Source organism: Hevea brasiliensis, unplaced genomic scaffold, assembly GCF_030052815.1.
Source record: "Hevea brasiliensis isolate MT/VB/25A 57/8 unplaced genomic scaffold, ASM3005281v1 Scaf7, whole genome shotgun sequence".
NCBI lineage: Eukaryota > Viridiplantae > Streptophyta > Magnoliopsida > Malpighiales > Euphorbiaceae > Hevea > Hevea brasiliensis.
In genome coordinates this window covers 1025659-1031808 of record NW_026615250.1, presented here as the reverse complement: position 1 = coordinate 1031808, position 6150 = coordinate 1025659, and the positions used below count along the sequence as shown (strand labels likewise).

At 37.0% G+C, this 6150-nt stretch overlaps 1 non-coding gene across 1 annotated transcript; it reads left to right on the top strand.

The window, feature by feature from the left end:
- The first annotated feature begins 2615 nt into the window (after nucleotides 1–2615).
- LOC131177708 (small nucleolar RNA R71) lies at nucleotides 2616–2722 on the top strand. Its single transcript, XR_009147044.1, has one exon. It is a non-coding gene; the product is annotated as a small nucleolar RNA R71 (small nucleolar RNA).
- Nucleotides 2723–6150: the final 3428 nt, after the last annotated feature.

Here is a 6150-nt window from a genome sequence, read left to right as displayed (position 1 = left end):
GAAAATTGCCATCATGCACCTTTGAAAAGTGGCTGGTGCATTACACAACCCAAATGGCATCCTCCTATAAGCAAAGGTTCCATATGGACAAGTAAAAGTGGTTTTCTCTTGATCATTTGGATGGATAGGGATTTGAAAAAAACCTGAATATCCATCTAAATAACAAAAGTAAGAATGCCTAGCTAGTCTTTCCAACATCTGATCAATGAAGGGAAGTGGAAAATGATCTTTTCTAGTGGCAACATTTAATTTTCTGTAATCTATGCACATTCGCCAACTAGTCACCGTTCTAGTGGGAATTAATTCATTATTTTCATTTTTGACCACTGTCATTCCACCCTTTTTTGGAACAACATGTACTGGGCTCACCCAAGTACTGTCTGAGATAGGATATATGATCCCTGCATCAAGCAACTTCAAAATTTCCTTTTTAACAACTTCTTTCATATTTGGGTTCAACCTCCTCTGATGTTCAATAGATGGCTTACAATTTTCTTCCAAAATGATTCTATGCATGCAAAAGTGTGGGCTTATTCCCTTAATGTCATCTATGGTGTATCCTAAGACTTTCCTAAATTGTCTCAACACTCTTAACAACTTATCAGCCTCTAAGGTACTCAAGTTTGCATTTACAATTACTGGATAAGTGTTATTAGTGCCAAGAAATTCATACCTGAGCTGAGAAGGAAGTTGCTTAAGTTCTACCTTAGGTGCATCTTCTTCCTTGAATGATGGTTGCTTAAATTCAACTTTTTCCTTTTGTGTAAGTTGAAAAACTGGAGCAGAAATGAATGGTGGACTACCCTCTAAGTGTTGAGCATTTGCAGCTACATGAGGGTTGTCATAGTCTATGCCTCCTCCATGAACCAAACAATTTTCAAGTGGATCTTCTGGATATTTCTTTCAAGTGTTCTTCAACCACTCATCAATGATATCAACTCTCAAGCAAGTATCGACTTGAATGATGCTTTTTATAGTGTTATTAATAATTAAAACCAATTGCTCTTCACCAACCCTAAGAGTTAATTTTTCTCCCTTGACATCAATCAATGCTCTCAGAGCTTGAAAAGGCCTTCCCAAGATAATTGGAATATTAAAATCTTCCTCCATGTCCAAGATGACAAAGTCAACAGGTATGTAGAACTTCCCAACCTTCAGAGGCACATTCTCCAAAATCCCTTCAGGATACTTAATTGACTCACATCCAATCAAGAGAAATGTGGGTTGGTTTAAGATCTCCCATGTTGAGCTTCTCATAAATGGAAAGGGCATAAGGCTAACACTAGCCCCTAAATCACATAAAGCTTTTGTAGAACATGATTCCCCAATGTGGCATGGAATTGAAAAACTCCTGGATCCTTGAGCTTTGGAGGAAGTTTCCTTTGGAGGATAGCACTACATTCTTGATCAAAGCTACAGTTTCATCATCTTCAAGTTTCCTCTTGTTTGATAGAATTTCTTTCAAGAATTTTGCATAAGAGGGCATTTGTGAAAGAGCATCAACAAAATGCACATTTATTTAAAGTTTCTTCAAAACCTCTAAGAACTTCACAAATTGCCTATCAAGCTTGGCTTTGTGAAATCTTTGTGGAAAGGGAAGTTGTGGCTTGTAGGGTTCAGGCGGTCTATATTTCTCTTCCTTCTCTTCAATTTCCTCTTAACAATTTTATGCACTCTCTTGTTTTTAACTCTCATCAGTATTTTCTCATTTTCTCTCTTCTCACTGCTTTTACTCTTCTCGTGTTTTCACTCCCATCATTATTTACAACTCTCCCACTTCTTAAAGTAATAGCTTGACATTGCTCTCTTGGGTTTTCTGGTTGACTTGGCAGTTTTCCAAAAGATTTAGCACTTGAGGAAGATGCTTGTTGTGCAATCTGGTTTTCCAAGATTACATTATGTGTTTGCATCTGTTCCACCTTGCTTTCATCTCTCTCATCTCCTCATCATGCTTATTTTGGTTAGCAAGAATCATTGCAATAAAGCTTGATGATGGAATTTCGTTCTTCTTTGTTTTGGTGGAGGGTTCATATTTTTCTGCTGAAAATTAGGCGGTGGTTGCCTATTTTGCGATATGGAACTTGACTCTGTGTTGTGGTTGAAAATTCTGATTTTGAACTTGATTTTGCTGATTTCCCCATGAAAAGTTGGGATGATTCCTCCAATTTGGATTGTAAGTTTGAGAATAAGAATTCCCCATTTGTTTGTTTCCATAATTACCAACATATGCTGCTTGTTCTCCATAGTCTACTCCACAGCTGGTAGTTTCCTCTGCATAAGCCACTTGTTGTGTACTTCCAGCTGATGATGATGAACTAACCAACATACTCAAATCTTCCATCTTCTTAGCAAGGACATTTGTAAGTGCATCAAACTTTGCATTAATCATGTTGAATGGGTCAAGATCATACATTCCAAAGACTTGCCTCTTTTGAGTTGGAGCTGGTCCTCTTGGACTACTCCAAAGATGAGTATTCTTTGCAATTTTCTCCAATAGCTCATAAGCTTCATCTTCATGCTTTATAATAAATTCTCCTCCTGTTTGAGCATTAATAATTTCTCTGATTGCAGGAGTGACATTTGTGTAGAAATTCTGATTTATCATCCATTTTGGAATGGCATGATGTGGGCATAATCTCTCTAATTCCTTCCATCTCATCCATGACTCATAGAGAGTTTCATCTTCTCTTGGTCTGAAAGCTGTCATTTGATTCCTCAGCTCTTGAGTTTTTCCAGGTGGAAAATATTGTGCAAGAAATGCATCAGTAAGTTGCTCCCAATTTGTAATGGAGTTGTGAGGTAAAGAATCAAGCCAATCCAATGCTCTATCTTTCAAAGAGAATGGGAATAGCTTCAATCTTGCTGCATCATCAGACACTCCAGGTTGTTTTTGCATGTCGCAAATCATAGCAAACTTCTTCAGGTGTGTGTGTGGATTTTCAGAAGGATGACCTCCAAATTGAGAATTTTGAATCATTTGAAGAACTCCAAAATCTATCTTGTAACTATTTGCATCAATCCTTGGTCTTGCTATGCTCTCTCTCAAGTCATCAAAACGTGGAAAAGCATGATCCATCATACTTCCCCTAGGCACGTTTGCATTAACAACTTCTTCTCCGTGGGCTTCATTTTCATTGTTTTGACCATTTCCAGCATTACCAACACCAATTCTAATTCTTTCATCAGCCATGTCTGCTTCAATTTCAATCTCTCTCAAAGCTTCCTTCCTTTTTCTGGTTTCTTTCTTGTTGGCTTTACAAAACTTTTCAATTTCAGGATTGAACAATAAGGATGTGTCACTTGAGCTTCTAGCTCTTCTCATAAAAGATTAAAAGTACCTGAAAAAGAACAAACAAACACAAAATGAAAAGATAACAAAGATAAACTATAAACAACTAAAATAATCAAAAATTCAATATTAAACAAACAACTCCCCGGCAACGACGCCAAAAACTTGATGCGTCCCTACCGCAAGTGCACGGGTCGTACAAGTAGTATAGAAAAATATCGATCCCACGAGGAGTCGTGTTAATGATTGAATTTTTGATATAAAAGTTGACTAAATCGAAGTATCTATGAAATTAAAGAAGTGAATTGATGAGTAATGGAGCGTAAAATCTATATGTGCAAAATCAATATTCTATTTAACAATGTATTGCATTAAACTAAAATTGCATCAAATTGAAATAGGCAAGTTCAAATATGGCAATATTGAAAATGGCAATCAATTAAATTCAATTGAAAATTAACAATGGTAAAAAGGCGATTAGGAGTTCGGATTTCATATTCGAGCTATTTTGGGATTTAAATCGGTTATCCAATTTTATGAAACTTATGGGTTTTAAGGAGATTAATTCTTAAATCCTTTGAATTCCCTTTCGAGTGAGACAAAGAGTGCCTTAATCAAACTAATCCTACTTTCGTGGAGTTAGAATTAATTAAGACCCATTAAGTTCTTTAATTAATCTGTGAATCCTCTTAATCCTTAGCCTATTTCTAGGTCTAAGTTAATTAAGTCCAATTTCTTGATTATCTATCACAAGGTCTTCTCCTTTCGGTGCTTCAACCATGGATTAAGAACATCACTTAATGGGATCCTACACTAAGCATGTCATTAAGCATACAAGAAATGAATAAAACTCATTAAGACCACAAAATATGGATTACCCAATCAAAATTCACAAAATATCTCAAATATTACAACCCTTACTCCAGAATCAAAAGTAAACTACTCACTATCCATAATGCTTACAAGATATGATGAGTTTAAATGGAAATAAAGCTTTAATCTAAGCTAAGAAGTAAGAAATTAAACACTAGAAATGTAGAAAAATGTAAGGGAAGAAAGAAATCTGCAAATCTTGGTTGAAAATGGTGTGGAAGGTGAAAGTGACTCCTCAAATTCTGCCTCTCTTCTCCTTTCCTTTTCTGCTCCTTTTCTCCTTTCTAAAATGGGAAAATGGGACTATTTATAGCAATTTCTGACATGGAGCCCTAAAATGGTATGTTCTAGGAGGAATTAATTGAGGGAATCTTCTGCCAGCTCATTAATGAACTCTTTATGGGATGCATAAGTGGATCGCATAAGTTATGGGTCCCTTATGCGATTTCAGCTGGTTCTGAGTCACTTATGCGAAACGCATGACTTGGTGCATAGGTTATGCACAATTCCGTGAAGGTGCATAAGGGAGGCGAGAATGTGCATAAGCTATGCGATCTCCTTATGCACATTTCACTGGTTCGAACGATGATCTTTCTCCTTATGCAGATCTGCATAGCTTATGCGGCAAGTTATGCACAATTTGGTCAATGCATATTTCAGCTTGAAAACTTGTTTTTGACATCTTTGGCTGTAGAAGACACTCCTCAATGGCAAAATTCTCTTCAGTCCTTCAAAAACTCCATTTTTCCTACAAAACAAAGTAAAAATTACAAATTAATCCAAAATCGACAATTATGAAAAACTAACTAATTTACTAATCAAATTAGCTAAAAATAACTAATAATAGAATAAAATGGCTATAAAATTAGACCTAAATGACTATGCAAAATGTATGCATCAAACGTAGAATCTAAAAACGAAAAATTACAGAAAAAAGATGAAACAGAATCCTATACTCCACATGTGACAACTATAGGTGCACACTTTCCCATGAATCTAAAGCCAAAGCTCTGATACCACATTTGTCACGACCCAACCTATGGGCCAGACCGACACTAGGACCTAGGCCAGCCTAAAGCCCCCGAGGCCCGTAGCAAGCCTAACTATTCCTCAACCCAACTCTAAGGCCCATTTGGGCTCAATTTCAAGAATTCAACCAGACAGAGTCCGGCCATAAAATGGACCTTTTAACGGAGAGTTTTTGACTCGCCCGACCTGTAAACACAATATATAATCAATTGGGGAGCTCAGCTCACCCTCCACATACTCATAATAACATAAAGTCAAATGGGAGCTCAGCTCCCTCATCCAGTCCAACATACATACATATAATAAGTTTACAGGTCCAACATGGTAAATTATATTACAGACCCAAATCAAATAAATATTTCTAACACATGCAGAAATTCTAGGAGTTAACAGAATTATACAAATATTACATACATGAATAGACGACCTGCGAAGAAGAAAAGCAGGTTAACCACAACAATAATTCTCCTGTAGCCTGGAAAAATAATGAACAGGAGAGAGCGTTCGACTCAGAGAGTAAAATATCAATTTTAACCATAATCTCTATAGCTATCTAAAGCTAATGCACCCTGTAGAGTGAAATGCAACATCATCATAAATTTTCATACAAATCACATCAAAAAGGCAATTTGGAGCACTCACACACCTAACACTGTCAAACAATACATATATGGGAGCTGATCCCCTATACAGCCCTCTTAATCCAACCTCTACCAGTGAAGATCTCAAGCCAGACTTTCGCTTAATAAACCAATATGGGGTCCCAGCGAAGAACTCAAGCCATGTCTACCCCGAAGGACTAGGTCCCAGCGAAGAACTCAAGCCGTGTCTACCCATCCTGTCCATATCCAATACCATACCACACGCACGCCACGCACACACACTGCTCCAAATTACCACAAGCAACATCCATTGCACTTTAACAGTTGTGAATGCAATATAAAACGTGCCTAGAGTTT